Below are 26167 nucleotides of genomic sequence, written 5' to 3'. Positions count from 1 at the left end.
AAAAGAATTATGACAGCAGTGGAATTTGAACCCATGCCTCCAAACAGACTGGAGCCTTAATGCAGCATCTTAGACCGCTCAGCCACATTTCTACCTTGACTCCATAGCTCATAGTTTATAATTTTACATATTATTTTTACATTTTGAGAAGACTTGAAATTATGATAAACTGTTTTAAAATCTAGGGCAGATGATGAACTTTTTAACCTACCAATATTTTATTTTAGCAGCTTAGTGGCCTTAGACCGCTCGGCCATGGTACCAAATGAACACTCTTAGCTCACAGATCTGGGCCATATAGCACAGATTACAGTACAAACATTTTTTTTTGTTTTAAATAAATTCTTAAAAAGAAGTGTCATACCAAAAGTGTTTAAGTTATGTACAAAATGTTTTGGAAGGTTAAAAAAGTACATCAATTGACATAAAATATTAATGAGAAAGGATTTTTTTATTATTCATTTGCTGTTTAGTAAAGAAAAACACTTTGACATCAATGACTTATTTTTTCTTAGGAAAAATAATTATGGCGGCAGTAGGTTTTGATCCAAAGCCTCCAAAGAAACTGGAACCTTAATCCAGCACCTTAGACACTGCTGATTTTAGCTCATGCATCTGGATCATATCAATCAGCTATTGAGGAGAAAAGTCTTTATTATTATTGTTTTTCTTATTAGTGGAGAAAAACATTTTGTCATCACTGACTGATGTTTTCATAGTAAAATCATTATGGCAGCAGTGGGATTTGAACCCACGCCTCCAGAGAGACTGGAGCCTAAATCCAGCGCCTTAGACCGCTCGGCCATGCTACCACATGGACCTGTTTGACCGAATGCTCACAGTTCTGGATCATACAGTTGAGATTACAGTGAAAAAATGTGTTGTTTTAAATCAATACTTGAAAAGAAGTGTCATGTTACAAGTATTTAAAATACAAAAAGTTAAGGAAGCATAAAAAAGGTACAAAATTAGTAGACAATATTAATGAGTAAGGATTTTTTATTATTGATTTGCTGTTTAGTAGAGTAAAACAGTTTGACATCAATAAATGTCATTTTCTCTTGAAAATAATTATGGCAGCAGTGGGATTTGAACCCACGCCTCCAAAGAGACTGGAGCCTTAATCCAGCGCCTTAGACCGCTCGGCCATGCTACCACATATCTATTTTGGCTCCAAAGGTCATAGTTTATTATTTAACATATTATTTTTAAAGTTTGAGAAGACTCTTGAAATTGTGATAAACTGTTTTAAAATCTAGGACAGATGATGAACTTTTCAACCTTCCAATATTTTACTTTAGCAACTTAGTGGCCTTAGACCGCTCGGCCATGGTACCACATGGACACTCTTAGCTCACAGATCTGGGTCATATAGCTCAGGTTACAGTAAAAACATTTTTTTAAATCAATATTTAAAAAGAAGTGTAATGCAAAAAGTGTTTAAATTATGTACAAAACGTTTTGGAAGGTTAAAAAAGTACATAAATTGACATAAAATATCAACGAGAAAGGATATTTTTATTATTCATTTGCTGTTTAGTAGAGAAAAAACACTTTGACATCAATTACTTATTTTTTCTCAGGGAAAATAATTATGGCGGCAGTAGGTTTTGAACCAATTCCTCCAAAGAATCTGGAACTTTAATCCAGCACCTTAGACACTGCTGATTTTTAGCTAATGCATATGGATCATATTGATCAGATGTTGAGGAGAAAGGACTTTATTATTATTGATTTTCTTATTAGTGGAGAAAAACACATTGCCATCACTGACTGACATTTTTATAGTAAAATCATTAAGGAAGCAGTGGGATTCAGACCCACGCCTCCAGAGAGACTGGAACCTAAATCCAGTGCCTTAGACCACTCGCCCTTGCTACCCCATGGATACTTTTGACTCAAAGCTCAGAGTTCTGGATCATATAGTTAAGATTACAAGAAAAAATTGTGTAGTTATAAATCAATACTTGAAAAGAAGTGTCATGTTAAAAGTGTTTAAAATACAAAAATTTAAAAAAGGTACAAAATTAGCAGACAATATTAATTAGAAAGGATTTTTTATTATTGACTTGCTGTTTAGTGGAGAAAAACACTTTGACATCAATGACAGTCGTTTTATCTTGAAAATATTTATGACAGCAGTGGAATTTGAACCCATGCCTCCAAACAGACTGGAGCCTTAATGCAGCATCTTAGACCGCTCAGCCACATTTCTACCTTGACTCCATAGCTCATAGTTTATAATTTTACATATTATTTTTACATTTTGAGAAGACTTGAAATTATGATAAACTGTTTTAAAATCTAGGGCAGATGATGAACTTTTTAACCTACCAATATTTTATTTTAGCAGCTTAGTGGCCTTAGACCGCTCGGCCATGGTACCAAATGAACACTCTTAACTCACAGATCTGGGCCATATAGCACAGATTACAGTACAAACATTTTTTTTTGTTTTAAATAAATACTTAAAAATAAGTGTCATACCAAAAGTGTTTAAGTTATGTACAAAATGTTTTGGAAGGTTAAAAAAGTACATCAATTGACATAAAATATTAATGAGAAAGGATTTTTTTATTATTCATTTGCTGTTTAGTAAAGAAAAACACTTTGACATCAATGACTTATTTTTTCTTAGGAAAAATAATTATGGCGGCAGTAGGTTTTGATCCAAAGCCTCCAAAGAAACTGGAACCTTAATCCAGTACCTTAGACACTGCTGATTTTTAGCTCATGCATCTGGATCATATCAATCAGCTATTGAGGAGAAAAGTCTTTATTATTATTGTTTTTTTTATTAGTGGAGAAAAACATTTTGTCATCACTGACTGATGTTTTCATAGTAAAATCATTATGGCAGCAGTGGGATTTGAACCCACGCCTCCAGAGAGACTGGAGCCTAAATCCAGCGCCTTAGACCGCTCGGCCATGCTACCACATGGACCTGTTTGACCGAATGCTCACAGTTCTGGATCATACAGTTGAGATTACAGTGAAAAAATGTGTTGTTTTAAATCAATACTTGAAAAGAAGTGTCATGTTACAAGTATTTAAAATACAAAAAGTTAAGGAAGCATAAAAAAGGTACAAAATTAGTAGACAATATTAATGAGTAAGGATTTTTTATTATTGATTTGCTGTTTAGTAGAGTAAAACAGTTTGACATCAATAAATGTCATTTTCTCTTGAAAATAATTATGGCAGCAGTGGGATTTGAACCCACGCCTCCAAAGAGACTGGAGCCTTAATCCAGCGCCTTAGACCGCTCGGCCATGCTACCACATATCTATTTTGGCTCCAAAGGTCATAGTTTATTATTTAACATATTATTTTTAAAGTTTGAGAAGACTCTTGAAATTGTGATAAACTGTTTTAAAATCTAGGACAGATGATGAACTTTTCAACCTTCCAATATTTTACTTTAGCAACTTAGTGGCCTTAGACCGCTCGGCCATGGTACCACATGGACACTCTTAGCTCACAGATCTGGGTCATATAGCTCAGGTTACAGTAAAAACATTTTTTTAAATTAATATTTAAAAAGAAGTGTAATGCAAAAAGTGTTTAAATTATGTACAAAACGTTTTGGAAGGTTAAAAAAGTACATAAATTGACATAAAATATCAATGAGAAAGGATATTTTTATTATTCATTTGCTGTTTAGTAGAGAAAAAACACTTTGACATCAATTACTTATTTTTTCTCAGGGAAAATAATTATGGCGGCAGTAGGTTTTGAACCAATTCCTCCAAAGAATCTGGAACTTTAATCCAGCACCTTAGACACTGCTGATTTTTAGCTAATGCATATGGATCATATTGATCAGATGTTGAGGAGAAAGGACTTTATTATTATTGATTTTCTTATTAGTGGAGAAAAACACATTGCCATCACTGACTGACATTTTTATAGTAAAATCATTAAGGAAGCAGTGGGATTCAGACCCACGCCTCCAGAGAGACTGGAACCTAAATCCAGTGCCTTAGACCACTCGCCCTTGCTACCCCATGGATACTTTTGACTCAAAGCTCAGAGTTCTGGATCATATAGTTAAGATTACAAGAAAAAATTGTGTAGTTATAAATCAATACTTGAAAAGAAGTGTCATGTTAAAAGTGTTTAAAATACAAAAATTTAAAAAAGGTACAAAATTAGCAGACAATATTAATTAGAAAGGATTTTTTATTATTGACTTGCTGTTTAGTGGAGAAAAACACTTTGACATCAATGACAGTCGTTTTATCTTGAAAATATTTATGACAGCAGTGGAATTTGAACCCATGCCTCCAAACAGACTGGAGCCTTAATGCAGCATCTTAGACCGCTCAGCCAAATTTCTACCTTGACTCCATAGCTCTTAGTTTATAATTTTACATATTATTTTTACATTTTGAGAAGACTTGAAATTATGATAAACTGTTTTAAAATCTAGGGCAGATGATGAACTTTTTAACCTACCAATATTTTATTTTAGCAGCTTAGTGGCCTTAGACCGCTCGGCCATGGTACCAAATGAACACTCTTAACTCACAGATCTGGGCCATATAGCACAGATTACAGTACAAACATTTTTTTTTGTTTTAAATAAATACTTAAAAATAAGTGTCATACCAAAAGTGTTTAAGTTATGTACAAAATGTTTTGGAAGGTTAAAAAAGTACATCAATTGACATAAAATATTAATGAGAAAGGATTTTTTTATTATTCATTTGCTGTTTAGTAAAGAAAAACACTTTGACATCAATGACTTATTTTTTCTTAGGAAAAATAATTATGGCGGCAGTAGGTTTTGATCCAAAGCCTCCAAAGAAACTGGAACCTTAATCCAGTACCTTAGACACTGCTGATTTTTAGCTCATGCATCTGGATCATATCAATCAGCTATTGAGGAGAAAAGTCTTTATTATTATTGTTTTTTTTATTAGTGGAGAAAAACATTTTGTCATCACTGACTGATGTTTTCATAGTAAAATCATTATGGCAGCAGTGGGATTTGAACCCACGCCTCCAGAGAGACTGGAGCCTAAATCCAGCGCCTTAGACCGCTCGGCCATGCTACCACATGGACCTGTTTGACTGAATGCTCACAGTTCTGGATCATACAGTTGAGATTACAGGGAAAAAATGTGTTGTTTTAAATCAATACTTGAAAAGAAGTGTCATGTTACAAGTATTTAAAATACAAAAAGTTAAGGAAGCATAAAAAAGGTACAAAATTAGTAGACAATATTAATGAGTAAGGATTTTTTATTATTGATTTGCTGTTTAGTAGAGTAAAACAGTTTGACATCAATAAATGTCATTTTCTCTTGAAAATAATTATGGCAGCAGTGGGATTTGAACCCACGCCTCCAAAGAGACTGGAGCCTTAATCCAGTGCCTTAGACCGCTCGGCCATGCTACCACATATCTATTTTAGCTCCAAAGGTCATAGTTTATTATTTTACATATTATTTTTAAAGTTTGAGAAGACTCTTGAAATTGTGATAAACTGTTTTAAAATCTAGGACAGATGATGAACTTTTCAACCTTCCAATATTTTACTTTAGCAACTTAGTGGCCTTAGACCGCTCAGCCATGGTACCACATGGACACTCTTAGCTCACAGATCTGGGTCATATAGCTCAGGTTACAGTAAAAAACATTTTTTTAAATCAATATTTAAAAAGAAGTGTAATGCAAAAAGTGTTTAAATTATGTACAAAACTTTTGGAAGGTTAAAAAAGTACATAAATTGACATAAAATATCAATGAGAAAGGATATTTTTATTATTCATTTGCTGTTTAGTAGAGAAAAAACACTTTGACATCAATTACTTATTTTTTCTCAGGGAAAATAATTATGGCGGCAGTAGGTTTTGAACCAATTCCTCCAAAGAATCTGGAACTTTAATCCAGCACCTTAGACACTGCTGATTTTTAGCTAATGCATCTGGATCATATTGATCAGATGTTGAGGAGAAAGGACTTTATTATTATTGATTTTCTTATTAGTGGAGAAAAACACTTTGCCATCACTGACTGACATTTTCATAGTAAAATCATTATGGAAGCAGTGGGACTCAGACCCACGCCTCCAGAGAGACTGGACCCTAAATCCAGTGCCTTATACCGCTCGCCCTTGCTACCCCATGGATACTTTTGACTCAAAGCTCAGAGTTCTGGATCATATAGTTAAGATTACAAGAAAAAATTGTGTAGTTATAAATCAATACTTGAAAAGAAGTGTCATGTTAAAAGTGTTTAAAATACAAAAATTTAAAAAAGGTGCAAAATTAGCAGACAATATTAATTAGAAAGGATTTTTTATTATTGACTTGCTGTTTAGTGGAGAAAAACACTTTGACATCAATGACAGTCGTTTTATCTTGAAAATAATTATGACAGCAGTGGAATTTGAACCCATGCCTCCAAACAGACTGGAGCCTTAATGCTGCATCTTAGACCGCTCATCCACATTTCTACCTTGACTCCATAGCTCATAGTTGATAATTTTACATATTATTTTTACATTTTGAGAAGACTCTTGAAATTATGTTAAACTGTTTTAAAATCTAGGGCAGATGATGAACTTTTTAACCTACCAATATTTTATTTTAGCAGCTTAGTGGCCTTAGACTGCTCGGCCATGGTACCAAATGAACACTCTTAGCTCACAGATCTGGGCCATATAGCACAGATTACAGTACAAACATTTTTTTTTGTTTTAAATAAATTCTTAAAAAGAAGTGTCATACTAAAAGTGTTTAAGTTATGTACAAAATGTTTTGGAAGATTAAAAAAGTACATCAATTGACATAAAATATTAATGAGAAAGGATTTTTTTATTATTCATTTGCTGTTTAGTAAAGAAAAACACTTTGACATCAATGACTTATTTTTTCTTAGGAAAAATAATTATGGCGGCAGTAGGTTTTGATCCAAAGCCTCCAAAGAAACTGGAACCTTAATCCAGCACCTTAGACACTGCTGATTTTTAGCTCATGCATCTGGATCATATCAATCAGCTATTGAGGAGAAAAGTCTTTATTATTATTGTTTTTCTTATTAGTGGAGAAAAACATTTTGTCATCACTGACTGATGTTTTCATAGTAAAATCATTATGGCAGCAGTGGGATTTGAACCCACGCCGCCAGAGAGACTGGAGCCTAAATCCAGTGCCTTAGACCGCTCGGCCATGCTACCACATGGACCTGTTTGACCGAATGCTCACAGTTCTGGATCATACAGTTGAGATTACAGGGAAAAAATGTGTTGTTTTAAATCAATACTTGAAAAGAAGTGTCATGTTACAAGTATTTAAAATACAAAAAGTTAAGGAAGCATAAAAAAGGTACAAAATTAGTAGACAATATTAATGAGTAAGGATTTTTTATTATTGATTTGCTGTTTAGTAGAGTAAAACAGTTTGACATCAATAAATGTCATTTTCTCTTGAAAATAATTATGGCAGCAGTGGGATTTGAACCCACGCCTCCAAAGAGACTGGAGCCTTAATCCAGCGCCTTAGACCGCTCGGCCATGCTACCACATATCTATTTTAGCTCCAAAGGTCATAGTTTATTATTTTACATATTATTTTTAAAGTTTGAGAAGACTCTTGAAATTGTGATAAACTGTTTTAAAATCTAGGACAGATGATGAACTTTTCAATCTTCCAATATTTTACTTTAGCAACTTAGTGGCCTTAGACCGCTCGGTCATGGTACCACATGGACACTCTTAGCTCACAGATCTGGGTCATATAGCTCAGGTTACAGTAAAAACATTTTTTTAAATCAATATTTAAAAAGAAGTGTAATGCAAAAAGTGTTTAAATTATGTACAAAACGTTTTGGAAGGTTAAAAAAGTACATAAATTGACATAAAATATCAATGAGAAAGGATATTTTTATTATTCATTTGCTGTTTAGTAGAGAAAAAACACTTTGACATCAATTACTTATTTTTTCTCAGGGAAAATAATTATGGCGGCAGTAGGTTTTGAACCAATTCCTCCAAAGAATCTTGAACTTTAATCCAGCACCTTAGACACTGCTGATTTTTAGCTAATGCATCTGGATCATATTGATCAGATGTTGAGGAGAAAGGACTTTATTATTATTGATTTTCTTATTAGTGGAGAAAAACACATTGCCATCACTGACTGACATTTTCATAGTAAAATCATTATGGAAGCAGTGGGATTCAGACCCACGCCTCCAGAGAGACTGGAACCTAAATCCAGTGCCTTAGACCACTCGCCCTTGCTACCCCATGGATACTTTTGACTCAAAGCTCAGAGTTATGGATCATATAGTTAAGATTACAAGAAAAAATTGTGTAGTTATAAATCAATACTTGAAAAGAAGTGTCATGTTAAAAGTGTTTAAAATACAAAAATTTAAAAAAGGTACAAAATTAGCAGACAATATTAATTAGAAAGGATTTTTTATTATTGACTTGCTGTTTAGTGGAGAAAAACACTTTGACATCAATGACAGTCGTTTTATCTTGAAAATAATTATGACAGCAGTGGAATTTGAACCCATGCCTCCAAACAGACTGGAGCCTTAATGCAGCATCTTAGACCGCTCAGCCACATTTCTACCTTGACTCCATAGCTCATAGTTTATAATTTTACATATTATTTTTACATTTTGAGAAGACTTAAAATTATGATAAACTGTTTTAAAATCTAGGGCAGATGATGAACTTTTTAACCTACCAATATTTTATTTTAGCAGCTTAGTGGCCTTAGACCGCTCGGCCATGGTACCAAATGAACACTCTTAGCTCACAGATCTGGGCCATATAGCACAGATTACAGTACAAACATTTTTTTTTGTTTTAAATAAATTCTTAAAAAGAAGTGTCATACCAAAAGTGTTTAAGTTATGTACAAAATGTTTTGGAAGGTTAAAAAAGTACATCAATTGACATAAAATATTAATGAGAAAGGATTTTTTTATTATTCATTTGCTGTTTAGTAAAGAAAAACACTTTGACATCAATGACTTATTTTTTCTTAGGAAAAATAATTATGGCGGCAGTAGGTTTTGATCCAAAGCCTCCAAAGAAACTGGAACCTTAATCCAGCACCTTAGACACTGCTGATTTTTAGCTCATGCATCTGGATCATATCAATCAGCTATTGAGGAGAAAAGTCTTTATTATTATTGTTTTTCTTATTAGTGGAGAAAAACATTTTGTCATCACTGACTGATGTTTTCATAGTAAAATCATTATGGCAGCAGTGGGATTTGAACTCACGCCTCCAGAGAGACTGGAGCCTAAATCCAGCGCTTTAGACCGCTCGGCCATGCTACCACATGGACCTGTTTGACCGAATGCTCACAGTTCTGGATCATACAGTTGAGATTACAGGGAAAAAATGTGTTGTTTTAAATCAATACTTGAAAAGAAGTGTCATGTTACAAGTATTTAAAATACAAAAAGTTAAGGAAGCATAAAAAAGGTACAAAATTAGTAGACAATATTAATGAGTAAGGATTTTTTATTATTGATTTGCTGTTTAGTAGAGTAAAACAGTTTGACATCAATAAATGTCATTTTCTCTTGAAAATAATTATGGCAGCAGTGGGATTTGAACCCACGCCTCCAAAGAGACTGGAGCCTTAATCCAGCGCCTTAGACCGCTCGGCCATGCTACCACATATCTATTTTGGCTCCAAAGGTCATAGTTTATTATTTTACATATTATTTTTAAAGTTTGAGAAGACTCTTGAAATTGTGATAAACTGTTTTAAAATCTAGGACAGATGATGAACTTTTCAACCTTCCAATATTTTACTTTAGCAACTTAGTGGCCTTAGTCCGCTCGGCCATGGTACCACATGGACACTCTTAGCTCACAGATCTGGGTCATATAGCTCAGGTTACAGTAAAAACATTTTTTTAAATCAATATTTAAAAAGAAGTGTAATGCAAAAAGTGTTTAAATTATGTACAAAACGTTTTGGAAGGTTAAAAAAAGTACATAAATTGACATAAAATATCAATGAGAAAGGATATTTTTATTATTCATTTGCTGTTTAGTAGAGAAAAAACACTTTAACATCAATTACTTATTTTTTCTCAGGGAAAATAATTATGGCGGCAGTAGGTTTTGAACCAATTCCTCCAAAGAATCTGGAACTTTAATCCAGCACCTTAGACACTGCTGATTTTTAGCTAATGCATCTGGATCATATTGATCAGATGTTGAGGAGAAAGGACTTTATTATTATTGATTTTCTTATTAGTGGAGAAAAACACATTGCCATCACTGACTGACATTTTCATAGTAAAATCATTATGGAAGCAGTGGGATTCAGACCCACGCCTCCAGAGAGACTGGAACCTAAATCCAGTGCCTTAGACCACTCGCCCTTGCTACCCCATGGATACTTTTGACTCAAAGCTCAGAGTTATGGATCATATAGTTAAGATTACAAGAAAAAATTGTGTAGTTATAAATCAATACTTGAAAAGAAGTGTCATGTTAAAAGTGTTTGAAATACAAAAATTTAAAAAAGGTACAAAATTAGCAGACAATATTAATTAGAAAGGATTTTTTATTATTGACTTGCTGTTTAGTGGAGAAAAACACTTTGACATCAATGACAGTCGTTTTATCTTGAAAATAATTATGACAGCAGTGGAATTTGAACCCATGCCTCCAAACAGACTGGAGCCTTAATGCAGCATCTTAGACCGCTCAGCCACATTTCTACCTTGGCTCCATAGCTCATAGTTTATAATTTTACATATTATTTTTACATTTTGAGAAGACTTTTGAAATTATGATAAACTGTTTTAAAATCTAGGGCAGATGATGAACTTTTTAACCTACCAATATTTTATTTTAGCAGCTTAGTGGCCTTAGACCGCTCGGCCATGGTACCAAATGAACACTCTTAGCTCACAGATCAGGGCCATATAGCACAGATTACAGTACAAACATTTTTTTTTGTTTTAAATAAATTCTTAAAAAGAAGTGTCATACCAAAAGTGTTTAAGTTATGTACAAAATGTTTTGGAAGGTTAAAAAAGTACATCAATTGACATAAAATATTAATGAGAAAGGATTTTTTTATTATTCATTTGCTGTTTAGTAAAGAAAAACACTTTGACATCAATGACTTATTTTTTCTTAGGAAAAATAATTATGGCGGCAGTAGGTTTTGATCCTAAGCCTCCAAAGAAACTGGAACCTTAATCCAGCACCTTAGACACTGCTTATTTTTAGCTCATGCATCTGGATCATATCAATCAGCTATTGAGGAGAAAAGTCTTTATTATTATTGTTGTTTTTCTTATTAGTGGAGAAAAACATTTTGTCATCACTGACTGATGTTTTCATAGTAAAAACATTATGGCAGCAGTGGGATTTGAACCCACGCCTCCAGAGAGACTGGAGCCTAAATCCAGTGCCTTAGACCGCTCGGCCATGCTACCACATGGACATGTTTGACCGAATGCTCATAGTTCTGGATCATACAGTTGAGATTACAGGGAAAAAATGTGTTGTTTTAAATCAATACTTGAAAAGAAGTGTCATGTTACAAGTATTTAAAATACAAAAAGTTAAGGAAGCATAAAAAAGGTACAAAATTAGTAGACAATATTAATGAGTAAGGATTTTTTATTATTGATTTGCTGTTTAGTAGAGTAAAACAGTTTGACATCAATAAATGTCATTTTCTCTTGAAAATAATTATGGCAGCAGTGGGATTTGAACCCACGCCTCCAAAGAGACTGGAGCCTTAATCCAGCGCCTTAGACCGCTCGGCCATGCTACCACATATCTATTTTGGCTCCAAAGGTCATAGTTTATTATTTTACATATTATTTTTAAAGTTTGAGAAGACTCTTGAAATTGTGATAAACTGTTTTAAAATCTAGGACAGATGATGAACTTTTCAACCTTCCAATATTTTACTTTAGCAACTTAGTGGTATTAGTACGCTCGGCCATGGTACCACATGGACACTCTTAGCTCACAGATCTGGGTCATATAGCTCAGGTTACAGTAAAAACATTTTTTTAAATCAATATTTAAAAAGAAGTGTAATGCAAAAAGTGTTTAAATTATGTACAAAACGTTTTGGAAGGTTAAAAAAAGTACATAAATTGACATAAAATATCAATGAGAAAGGATATTTTTATTATTCATTTGCTGTTTAGTAGAGAAAAAACACTTTGACATCAATTACTTATTTTTTCTCAGGGAAAATAATTATGGCGGCAGTAGGTTTTGAACCAATTCCTCCAAAGAATCTGGAACTTTAATCCAGCACCTTAGACACTGCTGATTTTTAGCTAATGCATCTGGATCATATTGATCAGATGTTGAGGAGAAAGGACTTTATTATTATTGATTTTATTATTAGTGGAGAAAAACACATTGCCATCACTGACTGACATTTTCATAGTAAAATCATTATGGAAGCAGGGGGACTCAGACCCACGCCTCCAGAGAGACTGGACCCTAAATCCAGTGCCTTAGACCGCTCGCCCTTGCTACCCCATGGATACTTTTGACTCAAAGCTCAGAGTTCTGGATCATATAGTTAAGATTACAAGAAAAAATTGTGTAGTTATAAATCAATACTTGAAAAGAAGTGTCATGTTAAAAGTGTTTACAATACAAAAATTTAAAAAAGGTGCAAAATTAGCAGACAATATTAATTAGAAAGGATTTTTTATTATTGACTTGCTGTTTAGTGGAGAAAAACACTTTGACATCAATGACAGTCGTTTTATCTTGAAAATAATTATGACAGCAGTGGAATTTGAACCCATGCCTCCAAACAGACTGGAGCCTTAATGCAGCATCTTAGACCGCTCAGCCACATTTCTACCTTGACTCCATAGCTCATAGTTTATAATTTTACATATTATTTTTACATTTTGAGAAGACTCTTGAAATTATGATAAACTGTTTTAAAATCTAGGGCAGATGATGAACTTTTTAACCTACCAATATTTTATTTTAGCAGCTTAGTGGCCTTAGACCGCTCGGCCATGGTACCAAATGAACACTCTTAGCTCACAGATCTGGGCCATATAGCACAGATTACAGTACAAACATTTTTTTTTTGTTTTAAATAAATTCTTAAAAAGAAGTGTCATACCAAAAGTGTTTAAGTTATGTACAAAATGTTTTGGAAGGTTAAAAAAGTACATCAATTGACATAAAATATTAATGAGAAAGGATTTTTTTATTATTCATTTGCTGTTTAGTAAAGAAAAACACTTTGACATTAATGACTTATTTTTTCTTAGGAAAAATAATTATGGCGGCAGTAGGTTTTGATCCAAAGCCTCCAAAAAAACTGGAACCTTAATCCAGCACCGTAGACACTGCTGATTTTTAGCTCATGCATCTGGATCATATCAATCAGCTATTGAGGAGAAAAGTCTTTATTATTATTGTTTTTCTTATTAGTGGAGAAAAACATTTTGTCATCACTGACTGATGTTTTCATAGTAAAATCATTATGGCAGCAGTGGGATTTGAACCCACGCCTCCAGAGAGACTGGAGCCTAAATCCAGCGCCTTAGACCGCTCGGCCATGCTACCACATGGACCTGTTTGACCGAATGCTCACAGTTCTGGATCATACAGTTGAGATTACAGTGAAAAAATGTGTTGTTTTAAATCAATACTTGAAAAGAAGTGTCATGTTACAAGTATTTAAAATACAAAAAGTTAAGGAAGCATAAAAAAGGTACAAAATTAGTAGACAATATTAATGAGTAAGGATTTTTTATTATTGATTTGCTGTTTAGTAGAGTAAAACAGTTTGACATCAATAAATGTCATTTTCTCTTGAAAATAATTATGGCAGCAGTGGGATTTGAACCCACGCCTCCAAAGAGACTGGAGCCTTAATCCAGCGCCTTAAACCGCTCGGCCATGCTACCACATATCTATTTTGGCTCCAAAGGTCATAGTTTATTATTTTACATATTATTTTTAAAGTTTGAGAAGACTCTTGAAATTGTGATAAACTGTTTTAAAATCTAGGACAGATGATGAACTTTTCAACCTTCCAATATTTTACTTTAGCAACTTAGTGGCCTTAGTCCGCTCGGCCATGGTACCACATGGACACTCTTAGCTCACAGATCTGGGTCATATAGCTCAGGTTACAGTAAAAACATTTTTTTAAATCAATATTTAAAAAGAAGTGTAATGCAAAAAGTGTTTAAATTATGTACAAAACGTTTTGGAAGGTTAAAAAAAGTACATAAATTGACATAAAATATCAATGAGAAAGGATATTTTTATTATTCATTTGCTGTTTAGTAGAGAAAAAACACTTGACATCAATTACTTATTTTTTCTCAGGGAAAATAATTATGGCGGCAGTAGGTTTTGAACCAATTCCTCCAAAGAATCTGGAACTTTAATCCAGCACCTTAGACACTGCTGATTTTTAGCTAATGCATCTGGATCATATTGATCAGATGTTGAGGAGAAAGGACTTTATTATTATTGATTTTCTTATTAGTGGAGAAAAACACATTGCCATCACTGACTGACATTTTCATAGTAAAATCATTATGGAAGCAGTGGGATTCAGACCCACGCCTCCAGAGAGACTGGAACCTAAATCCAGTGCCTTAGACCACTCGCCCTTGCTACCCCATGGATACTTTTGACTCAAAGCTCAGAGTTATGGATCATATAGTTAAGATTACAAGAAAAAATTGTGTAGTTATAAATCAATACTTGAAAAGAAGTGTCATGTTAAAAGTGTTTAAAATACAAAAATGTAAAAAAGGTACAAAATTAGCAGACAATATTAATTAGAAAGGATTTTTTATTATTGACTTGCTGTTTAGTGGAGAAAAACACTTTGACATCAATGACAGTCGTTTTATCTTGAAAATAATTATGACAGCAGTGGAATTTGAACCCATGCCTCCAAACAGACTGGAGCCTTAATGCAGCATCTTAGACCGCTCAGCCACATTTCTACCTTGGCTCCATAGCTCATAGTTTATAATTTTACATATTATTTTTACATTTTGAGAAGACTTTTGAAATTATGATAAACTGTTTTAAAATCTAGGGCAGATGATGAACTTTTTTACCTACCAATATTTTATTTTAGCAGCTTAGTGGCCTTAGACCGCTCGGCCATGGTACCAAATGAACACTCTTAGCTCACAGATCTGGGCCATATAGCACAGATTACAGTACAAACATTTTTTTTGTTTTAAATAAATTCTTAAAAAGAAGTGTCATACCAAAAGTGTTTAAGTTATGTACAAAATGTTTTGGAAGGTTAAAAAAGTACATCAATTGACATAAAATATTCATGAGAAAGGATTTTTTTATTATTCATTTGCTGTTTAGTAAAGAAAAACACTTTGACATCAATGACTTATTTTTTCTTAGGAAAAATAATTATGGCGACAGTAGGTTTTGATCCAAAGCCTCCAAAGAAACTGGAACCTTAATCCAGCACCTTAGACACTGCTGATTTTTAGCTCATGCATCTGGAACATATCAATCAGCTATTGAGGAGAAAAGTCTTTATTATTATTGTTTTTCTTATTAGTGGAGAAAAACATTTTGTCATCACTGACTGATGTTTTCATAGTAAAATCATTATGGCAGCAGTGGGATTTGAACCCACGCCTCCAGAGAGACTGGAGCCTAAATCCAGCGCCTTAGACCGCTCGGCCATGCTACCACATGGACCTGTTTGACCGAATGCTCACAGTTCTGGATCATACAGTTGAGATTACAGGGAAAAAATGTGTTGTTTTAAATCAATACTTGAAAAGAAGTGTCATGTTACAAGTATTTAAAATACAAAAAGTTAAGGAAGCATAAAAAAGGTACAAAATTAGTAGACAATATTAATGAGTAAGGATTTTTTATTATTGATTTGCTGTTTAGTAGAGTAAAACAGTTTGACATCAATAAATGTCATTTTCTCTTGAAAATAATTATGGCAGCAGTGGGATTTGAACCCACGCCTCCAAAGAGACTGGAGCCTTAATCCAGCGCCTTAGACCGCTCGGCCATGCTACCACATATCTATTTTGGCTCCAAAGGTCATAGTTTATTATTTAACATATTATTTTTAAAGTTTGAGAAGACTCTTGAAATTGTGATAAACTGTTTTAAAATCTAGGACAGATGATGAACTTTTCAACCTTCCAATATTTTACTTTAGCAACTTAGTGGCCTTAGACCGCTCGGCCATGGTACCACATGGACACTCTTAGCTCACAGATCTGGGTCATATAGCTCAGGTTACAGTAAAAAACATTTTTTTAAATCAATATTTAAAAAGAAGTGTAATGCAAAAAGTGTTTAAATTATGTACAAAACGTTTTGGAAGGTTAAAAAAGTACATAAATTGACATAAAATATCAATGAGAAAGGATATTTTTATTATTCATTTGCTGTTTAGTAGAGAAAAAACACTTTGACATCAATTACTTATTTTTTCTCAGGGAAAATAATTATGGCGGCAGTAGGTTTTGAACCAATTCCTCCAAAGAATCTGGAACTTTAATCCAGCACCTTAGACACTGCTGATTTTTAGCTAATGCATCTGGATCATATTGATCAGATGTTGAGGAGAAAGGACTTTATTATTATTGATTTTATTATTAGTGGAGAAAAACACATTGCCATCACTGACTGACATTTTCATAGTAAAATCATTATGGAAGCAGGGGGACTCAGACCCACGCCTCCAGAGAGACTGGACCCTAAATCCAGTGCCTTAGACCGCTCGCCCTTGCTACCCCATGGATACTTTTGACTCAAAGCTCAGAGTTCTGGATCATATAGTTAAGATTACAAGAAAAAATTGTGTAGTTATAAATCAATACTTGAAAAGAAGTGTCATGTTAAAAGTGTTTAAAATACAAAAATTTAAAAAAGGTGCAAAATTAGCAGACAATATTAATTAGAAAGGATTTTTTATTATTGACTTGCTGTTTAGTGGAGAAAAACACTTTGACATCAATGACAGTCGTTTTATCTTGAAAATAATTATGACAGCAGTGGAATTTGAACCCATGCCTCCAAACAGACTGGAGCCTTAATGCAGCATCTTAGACCGCTCAGCCACATTTCTACCTTGACTCCATAGCTCATAGTTTATAATTTTACATATTATTTTTACATTTTGAGAAGACTCTTGAAATTATGATAAACTGTTTTAAAATCTAGGGCAGATGATGAACTTTTTAACCTACCAATATTTTATTTTAGCAGCTTAGTGGCCTTAGACCGCTCGGCCATGGTACCAAATGAACACTCTTAGCTCACAGATCTGGGCCATATAGCACAGATTACAGTAAAAACATTTTTTTTTTGTTTTAAATAAATACTTAAAAAGAAGTGTCATACCAAAAGTGTTTAAGTTATGTACAAAATGTTTTGGAAGGTTAAAAAAGTACATCAATTGACATAAAATATTAATGAGAAAGGATTTTTTTATTATTCATTTGCTGTTTAGTAAAGAAAAACACTTTGACATCAATGACTTATTTTTTCTTAGGAAAAATAATTATGGCGGCAGTAGGTTTTGATCCAAAGCCTCCAAAGAAACTGGAACCTTAATCCAGCACCTTAGACACTGCTGATTTTTAGCTCATGCATCTGGATCATATCAATCAGCTATTGAGGAGAAAAGTCTTTATTATTATTGTTTTTCTTATTAGTGGAGAAAAACATTTTGTCATCACTGACTGATGTTTTCATAGTAAAATCATTATGGCAGCAGTGGGATTTGAACCCACGCCTCCAGAGAGACTGGAGCCTAAATCCAGCGCCTTAGACCGCTCGGCCATGCTACCACATGGACCTGTTTGACCGAATGCTCACAGTTCTGGATCATACAGTTGAGATTACAGGGAAAAAATGTGTTGTTTTAAATCAATACTTGAAAAGAAGTGTCATGTTACAAGTATTTAAAATACAAAAAGTTAAGGAAGCATAAAAAAGGTACAAAATTAGTAGACAATATTAATGAGTAAGGATTTTTTATTATTGATTTGCTGTTTAGTAGAGTAAAACAGTTTGACATCAATAAATGTCATTTTCTCTTGAAAATAATTATGGCAGCAGTGGGATTTGAACCCACGCCTCCAAAGAGACTGGAGCCTTAATCCAGCGCCTTAGACCGCTCGGCCATGCTACCACATATCTATTTTGGCTCCAAAGGTCATAGTTTATTATTTTACATATTATTTTTAAAGTTTGAGAAGACTCTTGAAATTGTGATAAACTGTTTTAAAATCTAGGACAGATGATGAACTTTTCAACCTTCCAATATTTTACTTTAGCAACTTAGTGGCCTTAGTCCGCTCGGCCATGGTACCACATGGACACTCTTAGCTCACAGATCTGGGTCATATAGCTCAGGTTACAGTAAAAACATTTTTTTAAATCAATATTTAAAAAGAAGTGTAATGCAAAAAGTGTTTAAATTATGTACAAAACGTTTTGGAAGGTTAAAAAAGTACATAAATTGACATAAAATATCAATGAGAAAGGATATTTTTATTATTCATTTGCTGTTTAGTAGAGAAAAAACACTTTGACATCAATTACTTATTTTTTCTCAGGGAAAATAATTATGGCGGCAGTAGGTTTTGAACCAATTCCTCCAAAGAATCTGGAACTTTAATCCAGCACCTTAGACACTGCTTATTTTTAGCTAATGCATCTGGATCATATTGATCAGATGTTGAGGAGAAAGGACTTTATTATTATTGATTTTCTTATTAGTGGAGAAAAACACATTGCCATCACTGACTGACATTTTCATAGTAAAATCATTATGGAAGCAGTGGGATTCATACCCACGCCTCCAGAGCGACTGGAACCTAAATCCAGTGCCTTAGACCACTCGCCCTTGCTACCCCATGGATACTTTTGACTCACAGCTCAGAGTTCTGGATCATATAGTTAAGATTACAAGAAAAAATTGTGTAGTTATAAATCAATACTTGAAAAGAAGTGTCATGTTAAAAGTGTTTAAAATACAAAAAGTTAAGGAAATATAAAAAAGGTACAAAATTAGTAGACAATAATAATGAGTAAGGATTTTTTATTATTGATTTGCTGTTTAGTAGAGTAAAACAGTTTGACATCAAGAAATGTCATTTTCTCTTGAAAATAATTATGACAGCAGTGGGATTTGAACCCACGCCTCCAAAGAGACTGGAGCCTTAATCCAGCGCCTTAGACCGCTCGGCCATGCTACCACATATCTATTTTGGCTCCAAAGGTCATAGTTTATTATTTTACATATTATTTTTAAAGTTTGAGAAGACTCTTGAAATTGTGATAAACTGTTTTAAAATCTAGGACAGATGATGAACTTTTCAACCTTCCAATATTTTACTTTAGCAACTTAGTGGCCTTAGTCCGCTCGGCCATGGTACCACATGGACACTCTTAGCTCACAGATCTGGGTCATATAGCTCAGGTTACAGTAAAAACATTTTTTTAAATCAATATTTAAAAAGAAGTGTAATGCAAAAAGTGTTTAAATTATGTACAAAACGTTTTGGAAGGTTAAAAAAGTACATAAATTGACATAAAATATCAATGAGAAAGGATATTTTTATTATTCATTTGCTGTTTAGTAGAGAAAAAACACTTTGACATCAATTACTTATTTTTTCTCAGGGAAAATAATTATGGCGGCAGTAGGTTTTGAACCAATTCCTCCAAAGAATCTGGAACTTTAATCCAGCACCTTAGACACTGCTGATTTTTAGCTAATGCATCTGGATCATATTGATCAGATGTTGAGGAGAAAGGACTTTATTATTATTGATTTTCTTATTAGTGGAGAAAAACACATTGCCATCACAGACTGACATTTTCATAGTAAAATCATTATGGAAGCAGTGGGATTCATACCCACGCCTCCAGAGCGACTGGAACTTAAATCCAGTGCCTTAGACCACTCGCCCTTGCTACCCCATGGATACTTTTGACTCACAGCTCAGAGTTCTGGATCATATAGTTAAGATTACAAGAAAAAATTGTGTAGTTATAAATCAATACTTGAAAAGAAGTGTCATGTTAAAAGTGTTTAAAATACAAAAAGTTAAGGAATCATAAAAAAGGTACAAAATTAGTAGACAATATTAATGAGTAAGGATTTTTTATTATTGATTTGCTGTTTAGTAGAGTAAAACAGTTTGACATCAAGAAATGTCATTTTCTCTTGAAAATAATTATGGCAGCAGTGGGATTTGAACCCACGCCTCCAAAGAGACTGGAGCCTTAATCCAGCGCCTTAGACCGCTCGGCCATGCTACCACATATCTATTTTGGCTCCAAAGGTCATAGTTTATTATTTTACATATTATTTTTAAAGTTTGAGAAGACTCTTGAAATTGTGATAAACTGTTTTAAAATCTAGGACAGATGATGAACTTTTCAACCTTCCTATATTTTACTTTAGCAACTTAGTGGCCTTAGACCGCTCGGCCATGGTACCACATGGACACTCTTAGCTCACAGATCTGGGTCATATAGCTCAGGTTACAGTAAAAAACATTTTTTTAAATCAATATTTAAAAAGAAGTGTAATGCAAAAAGTGTTTAAATTATGTACAAAACGTTTTGGAAGGTTAAAAAAGTACATAAATTGACATAAAATATCAATGAGAAAGGATATTTTTATTATTCATTTGCTGTTTAGTAGAGAAAAAACACTTTGACATCAATTACTTATTTTTTCTCAGGGAAAATAATTATGGCGGCAGTAGGTTTTGAACCAATTCCTCCAAAGAATCTGGAACTTTAATCCAGCACCTTAGACACTGCTGATTTTTAGCTAATGCATCTGGATCATATTGATCAGATGTTGAGGAGAAAGGACTTTATTATTATTGATTTTCTTATTAGTGGAGAAAAACACATTGCCATCACTGACTGACATTTTTATAGTAAAATCATTAAGGAAGCAGTGGGATTCAGACCCACGCCTCCAGAGAGACTGGAACCTAAATCCAGTACCTTAGACCACTCGCCCTTGCTACCCCATGGATACTTTTGACTCAAAGCTCAGAGTTCTGGATCATATAGTTAAGATTACAAGAAAAAATTGTGTAGTTATAAATCAATACTTGAAAAGAAGTGTCATGTTAAAAGTGTTTAAAATACAAAAATTTAAAAAAGGTACAAAATTAGCAGACAATATTAATTAGAAAGGATTTTTTATTATTGACTTGCTGTTTAGTGGAGAAAAACACTTTGACATCAATGACAGTCGTTTTATCTTGAAAAGAATTATGACAGCAGTGGAATTTGAACCCATGCCTCCAAACAGACTGGAGCCTTAATGCAGCATCTTAGACCGCTCAGCCACATTTCTACCTTGACTCCATAGCTCATAGTTTATAATTTTACATATTATTTTTACATTTTGAGAAGACTCTTGAAATTATGATAAACTGTTTTAAAATCTAGGGCAGATGATGAACTTTTTAACCTACCAATATTTTATTTTAGCAGCTTAGTGGCCTTAGACCGCTCGGCCATGGTACCAAATGAACACTCTTAGCTCACAGATCTGGGCCATATAGCACAGATTACAGTACAAACATTTTTTTTTGTTTTAAATAAATACTTAAAAAGAAGTGTCATACCAAAAGTGTTTTAAGTTATGTACAAAATGTTTTGGAAGGTTAAAAAAGTACATCAATTGACATAAAATATTAATGAGAAAGGATTTTTTTATTATTCATTTGCTGTTTAGTAAAGAAAAACACTTTGACATCAATGACTTATTTTTTCTTTGGAAAAATAATTATGGCGGCAGTAGGTTTTGATCCAAAGCCTCCAAAGAAACTGGAACCTTAATCCAGCACCTTAGACACTGCTGATTTTTAGCTCATGCATCTGGATCATATCAATCAGCTATTGAGGAGAAAAGTCTTTATTATTATTGTTTTTCTTATTAGTGGAGAAAAACATTTTGTCATCACTGACTGATGTTTTCATAGTAAAATCATTATGGCAGCAGTGGGATTTGAACCCACGCCTCCAGAGAGACTGGAGCCTAAATCCAGCGCCTTAGACCGCTCGCCCATGCTACCACATGGACCTGTTTTACCGAATGCTCACAGTTCTGGATCATACAGTTGAGATTACAGGGAAAAAATGTGTTGTTTTAAATCAATACTTGAAAAGAAGTGTCATGTTACAAGTATTTAAAATACAAAAAGTTAAGGAAGCATAAAAAAGGTACAAAATTAGTAGACAATATTAATGAGTAAGGATTTTTTATTATTGATTTGCTGTTTAGTAGAGTAAAACAGTTTGACATCAAGAAATGTCATTTTCTCTTGAAAATAATTATGGCAGCAGTGGGATTTGAACCCACGCCTCCAAAGAGACTGGAGCCTTAATCCAGCGCCTTAGACCGCTCGGCCATGCTACCACATATCTATTTTGGCTCCAAAGGTCATAGTTTATTATTTTACATATTATTTTTAAAGTTTGAGAAGACTCTTGAAATTGTGATAAACTGTTTTAAAATCTAGGACAGATGATGAACTTTTCAACCTTCCAATATTTTACTTTAGCAACTTAGTGGCCTTAGACCGCTCGGCCATGGTACCACATGGACACTCTTAGCTCACAGATCTGGGTCATATAGCTCAGGTTACAGTAAAAAACATTTTTTTAAATCAATATTTAAAAAGAAGTGTAATGCAAAAAGTGTTTAAATTATGTACAAAACGTTTTGGAAGGTTAAAAAAGTACATAAATTGACATAAAATATCAATGAGAAAGGATATTTTTATTATTCATTTGCTGTTTAGTAGAGAAAAAACACTTTGACATCAATTACTTATTTTTTCTCAGGGAAAATAATTATGGCGGCAGTAGGTTTTGAACCAATTCCTCCAAAGAATCTGGAACTTTAATCCAGCACCTTAGACACTGCTGATTTTTAGCTAATGCATCTGGATCATATTGATCAGATGTTGAGGAGAAAGGACTTTATTATTATTGATTTTCTTATTAGTGGAGAAAAACACATTGCCATCACTGACTGACATTTTTATAGTAAAATCATTAAGGAAGCAGTGGGATTCAGACCCACGCCTCCAGAGAGACTGGAACCTAAATCCAGTGCCTTAGACCACTCGCCCTTGCTACCCCATGGATACTTTTGACTCAAAGCTCAGAGTTCTGGATCATATAGTTAAGATTACAAGAAAAAATTGTGTAGTTATAAATCAATACTTGAAAAGAAGTGTCATGTTAAAAGTGTTTAAAATACAAAAATTTAAAAAAGGTACAAAATTAGCAGACAATATTAATTAGAAAGGATTTTTTATTATTGACTTGCTGTTTAGTGGAGAAAAACACTTTGACATCAATGACAGTCGTTTTATCTTGAAAAGAATTATGACAGCAGTGGAATTTGAACCCATGTCTCCAAACAGACTGGAGCCTTAATGCAGCATCTTAGACCGCTCAGCCACATTTCTACCTTGACTCCATAGCTCATAGTTTATAATTTTACATATTATTTTTACATTTTGAGAAGACTCTTGAAATTATGATAAACTGTTTTAAAATCTAGGGCAGATGATGAACTTTTTAACCTACCAATATTTTATTTTAGCAGCTTAGTGGCCTTAGACCGCTTGGCCATGGTACCAAATGAACACTCTTAGCTCACAGATCTGGGCCATATAGCACAGATTACAGTACACACGTTTTTTTTGTTTTAAATAAATACTTAAAAAGAAGTGTCATACCAAAAGTGTTTAAGTTATGTACAAAATGTTTTGGAAGGTTAAAAAAGTACATCAATTGACATAAAATATTAATGAGAAAGGATTTTTTTATTATTCATTTGCTGTTTAGTAAAGAAAAACACTTTGACATCAATGACTTATTTTTTCTTAGGAAAAATAATTATGGCGGCAGTAGGTTTTGATCCAAAGCCTCCAAAGAAACTGGAACCTTAATCCAGCACCTTAGACACTGCTGATTTTTAGCTCATGCATCTGGATCATATCAATCAGCTATTGAGGAGAAAAGTCTTTATTATTATTGTTTTTCTTATTAGTGGAGAAAAACATTTTGTCATCACTGACTGATGTTTTCATAGTAAAATCATTATGGCAGCAGTGGGATTTGAACCCACGCCTCCAGAGAGACTGGAGCCTAAATCCAGCGCCTTAGACCGCTCGGCCATGCTACCACATGGACCTGTTTGACCGAATGCTCACAGTTCTGGATCATACAGTTGAGATTACAGGGAAAAAATGTGTTGTTTTAAATCAATACTTGAAAAGAAGTGTCATGTTACAAGTATTTAAAATACAAAAAGTTAAGGAAGCATAAAAAAGGTACAAAATTAGTAGACAATATTAATGAGTAAGGATTTTTTATTATTGATTTGCTGTTTAGTAGAGTAAAACAGTTTGACATCAATAAATGTCATTTTCTCTTGAAAATAATTATGGCAGCAGTGGGATTTGAACCCACGCCTCCAAAGAGACTGGAGCCTTAATCCAGCACCTTAGACCGCTCGGCCATGCTACCACATATCTATTTTGGCTCCAAAGGTCATAGTTTATTATTTTACATATTATTTTTAAAGTTTGAGAAGACTCTTGAAATTGTGATAAACTGTTTTAAAATCTAGGACAGATGATGAACTTTTCAACCTTCCAATATTTTACTTTAGCAACTTAGTGGCCTTAGTCCGCTCGGCCATGGTACCACATGGACACTCTTAGCTCACAGATCTGGGTCATATAGCTCAGGTTACAGTAAAAACATTTTTTTAAATCAATATTTAAAAAGAAGTGTAATGCAAAAAGTGTTTAAATTATGTACAAAACGTTTTGGAAGGTTAAAAAAGTACATAAATTGACATAAAATATCAATGAGAAAGGATATTTTTATTATTCATTTGCTGTTTAGTAGAGAAAAAACACTTTGACATCAATTACTTATTTTTTCTCAGGGAAAATAATTATGGCGGCAGTAGGTTTTGAACCAATTCCTCCAAAGAATCTGGAACTTTAATCCAGCACCTTAGACACTGCTGATTTTTAGCTAATGCATCTGGATCATATTGATCAGATGTTGAGGAGAAAGGACTTTATTATTATTGATTTTCTTATTAGTGGAGAAAAACACATTGCCATCACTGACTGACATTTTCATAGTAAAATCATTATGGAAGCAGTGGGATTCATACCCACGCCTCCAGAGCGACTGGAACCTAAATCCAGTGCCTTAGACCACTCGCCCTTGCTACCCCATGGATACTTTTGACTCACAGCACAGAGTTCTGGATCATATAGTTAAGATTACAAGAAAAAATTGTGTAGTTATAAATCAATACTTGAAAAGAAGTGTCATGTTAAAAGTGTTTAAAATACAAAAAGTTAAGGAATCATAAAAAAGGTACAAAATTAGTAGACAATATTAATGAGTAAGGATTTTTTATTATTGATTTGCTGTTTAGTAGAGTAAAACAGTTTGACATCAAGAAATGTCATTTTCTCTTGAAAATAATTATGGCAGCAGTGGGATTTGAACCCACGCCTCCAAAGAGACTGGAGCCTTAATCCAGCGCCTTAGACCGCTCGGCCATGCTACCACATATCTATTTTGGCTCCAAAGGTCATAGTTTATTATTTTACATATTATTTTTAAAGTTTGAGAAGACTCTTGAAATTGTGATAAACTGTTTTAAAATCTAGGACAGATGATGAACTTTTCAACCTTCCTATATTTTACTTTAGCAACTTAGTGGCCTTAGACCGCTCGGCCATGGTACCACATGGACACTCTTAGCTCACAGATCTGGGTCATATAGCTCAGGTTACAGTAAAAAACATTTTTTTAAATCAATATTTAAAAAGAAGTGTAATGCAAAAAGTGTTTAAATTATGTACAAAACGTTTTGGAAGGTTAAAAAAGTACATAAATTGACATAAAATATCAATGAGAAAGGATATTTTTATTATTCATTTGCTGTTTAGTAGAGAAAAAACACTTTGACATCAATTACTTATTTTTTCTCAGGGAAAATAATTATGGCGGCAGTAGGTTTTGAACCAATTCCTCCAAAGAATCTGGAACTTTAATCCAGCACCTTAGACACTGCTGATTTTTAGCTAATGCATCTGGATCATATT

The 26167-nt window shown here is 33.5% G+C and overlaps 25 non-coding genes across 25 annotated transcripts; all 25 read right to left on the bottom strand.

The window, feature by feature from the left end:
• Window positions 1-730: 730 nt before the first annotated feature.
• TRNAL-UAG (transfer RNA leucine (anticodon UAG)) lies at window positions 731-812 on the bottom strand. Its single transcript has one exon. It is a non-coding gene; the product is annotated as a tRNA-Leu (tRNA).
• A 262-nt stretch (window positions 813-1074) lies between these two features.
• On the bottom strand, window positions 1075-1156 carry TRNAL-AAG (transfer RNA leucine (anticodon AAG)). Its single transcript has one exon. It is a non-coding gene; the product is annotated as a tRNA-Leu (tRNA).
• Window positions 1157-2854: 1698 nt separating this feature from the next.
• Window positions 2855-2936, bottom strand: TRNAL-UAG (transfer RNA leucine (anticodon UAG)). Its single transcript has one exon. It is a non-coding gene; the product is annotated as a tRNA-Leu (tRNA).
• A 262-nt stretch (window positions 2937-3198) lies between these two features.
• TRNAL-AAG (transfer RNA leucine (anticodon AAG)) lies at window positions 3199-3280 on the bottom strand. Its single transcript has one exon. It is a non-coding gene; the product is annotated as a tRNA-Leu (tRNA).
• Window positions 3281-4978: 1698 nt separating this feature from the next.
• On the bottom strand, window positions 4979-5060 carry TRNAL-UAG (transfer RNA leucine (anticodon UAG)). The gene has a single exon. It is a non-coding gene; the product is annotated as a tRNA-Leu (tRNA).
• Window positions 5061-5322: 262 nt separating this feature from the next.
• TRNAL-AAG (transfer RNA leucine (anticodon AAG)) lies at window positions 5323-5404 on the bottom strand. Its single transcript has one exon. It is a non-coding gene; the product is annotated as a tRNA-Leu (tRNA).
• Window positions 5405-7104: 1700 nt separating this feature from the next.
• Window positions 7105-7186, bottom strand: TRNAL-UAG (transfer RNA leucine (anticodon UAG)). The gene has a single exon. It is a non-coding gene; the product is annotated as a tRNA-Leu (tRNA).
• A 262-nt stretch (window positions 7187-7448) lies between these two features.
• TRNAL-AAG (transfer RNA leucine (anticodon AAG)) lies at window positions 7449-7530 on the bottom strand. Its single transcript has one exon. It is a non-coding gene; the product is annotated as a tRNA-Leu (tRNA).
• Window positions 7531-9228: 1698 nt separating this feature from the next.
• Window positions 9229-9310, bottom strand: TRNAL-UAG (transfer RNA leucine (anticodon UAG)). The gene has a single exon. It is a non-coding gene; the product is annotated as a tRNA-Leu (tRNA).
• Window positions 9311-9572: 262 nt separating this feature from the next.
• TRNAL-AAG (transfer RNA leucine (anticodon AAG)) lies at window positions 9573-9654 on the bottom strand. Its single transcript has one exon. It is a non-coding gene; the product is annotated as a tRNA-Leu (tRNA).
• Window positions 9655-11358: 1704 nt separating this feature from the next.
• TRNAL-UAG (transfer RNA leucine (anticodon UAG)) lies at window positions 11359-11440 on the bottom strand. The gene has a single exon. It is a non-coding gene; the product is annotated as a tRNA-Leu (tRNA).
• Window positions 11441-11702: 262 nt separating this feature from the next.
• Window positions 11703-11784, bottom strand: TRNAL-AAG (transfer RNA leucine (anticodon AAG)). The gene has a single exon. It is a non-coding gene; the product is annotated as a tRNA-Leu (tRNA).
• Window positions 11785-13486: 1702 nt separating this feature from the next.
• Window positions 13487-13568, bottom strand: TRNAL-UAG (transfer RNA leucine (anticodon UAG)). The gene has a single exon. It is a non-coding gene; the product is annotated as a tRNA-Leu (tRNA).
• Window positions 13569-13830: 262 nt separating this feature from the next.
• On the bottom strand, window positions 13831-13912 carry TRNAL-AAG (transfer RNA leucine (anticodon AAG)). Its single transcript has one exon. It is a non-coding gene; the product is annotated as a tRNA-Leu (tRNA).
• A 1699-nt stretch (window positions 13913-15611) lies between these two features.
• On the bottom strand, window positions 15612-15693 carry TRNAL-UAG (transfer RNA leucine (anticodon UAG)). Its single transcript has one exon. It is a non-coding gene; the product is annotated as a tRNA-Leu (tRNA).
• A 262-nt stretch (window positions 15694-15955) lies between these two features.
• On the bottom strand, window positions 15956-16037 carry TRNAL-AAG (transfer RNA leucine (anticodon AAG)). Its single transcript has one exon. It is a non-coding gene; the product is annotated as a tRNA-Leu (tRNA).
• Window positions 16038-17739: 1702 nt separating this feature from the next.
• Window positions 17740-17821, bottom strand: TRNAL-UAG (transfer RNA leucine (anticodon UAG)). The gene has a single exon. It is a non-coding gene; the product is annotated as a tRNA-Leu (tRNA).
• A 262-nt stretch (window positions 17822-18083) lies between these two features.
• On the bottom strand, window positions 18084-18165 carry TRNAL-AAG (transfer RNA leucine (anticodon AAG)). The gene has a single exon. It is a non-coding gene; the product is annotated as a tRNA-Leu (tRNA).
• A 987-nt stretch (window positions 18166-19152) lies between these two features.
• Window positions 19153-19234, bottom strand: TRNAL-AAG (transfer RNA leucine (anticodon AAG)). Its single transcript has one exon. It is a non-coding gene; the product is annotated as a tRNA-Leu (tRNA).
• A 987-nt stretch (window positions 19235-20221) lies between these two features.
• Window positions 20222-20303, bottom strand: TRNAL-AAG (transfer RNA leucine (anticodon AAG)). Its single transcript has one exon. It is a non-coding gene; the product is annotated as a tRNA-Leu (tRNA).
• Window positions 20304-22005: 1702 nt separating this feature from the next.
• TRNAL-UAG (transfer RNA leucine (anticodon UAG)) lies at window positions 22006-22087 on the bottom strand. Its single transcript has one exon. It is a non-coding gene; the product is annotated as a tRNA-Leu (tRNA).
• A 262-nt stretch (window positions 22088-22349) lies between these two features.
• On the bottom strand, window positions 22350-22431 carry TRNAL-AAG (transfer RNA leucine (anticodon AAG)). Its single transcript has one exon. It is a non-coding gene; the product is annotated as a tRNA-Leu (tRNA).
• A 1700-nt stretch (window positions 22432-24131) lies between these two features.
• On the bottom strand, window positions 24132-24213 carry TRNAL-UAG (transfer RNA leucine (anticodon UAG)). The gene has a single exon. It is a non-coding gene; the product is annotated as a tRNA-Leu (tRNA).
• A 262-nt stretch (window positions 24214-24475) lies between these two features.
• Window positions 24476-24557, bottom strand: TRNAL-AAG (transfer RNA leucine (anticodon AAG)). The gene has a single exon. It is a non-coding gene; the product is annotated as a tRNA-Leu (tRNA).
• A 987-nt stretch (window positions 24558-25544) lies between these two features.
• Window positions 25545-25626, bottom strand: TRNAL-AAG (transfer RNA leucine (anticodon AAG)). The gene has a single exon. It is a non-coding gene; the product is annotated as a tRNA-Leu (tRNA).
• Window positions 25627-26167: the final 541 nt, after the last annotated feature.

Source organism: Pseudophryne corroboree, chromosome 3 (assembly GCF_028390025.1).
Source record: "Pseudophryne corroboree isolate aPseCor3 chromosome 3, aPseCor3.hap2, whole genome shotgun sequence".
In the NCBI taxonomy this organism is placed as follows: domain Eukaryota; kingdom Metazoa; phylum Chordata; class Amphibia; order Anura; family Myobatrachidae; genus Pseudophryne; species Pseudophryne corroboree.
This window is presented reverse-complemented; position numbering and strand designations above follow the sequence as displayed.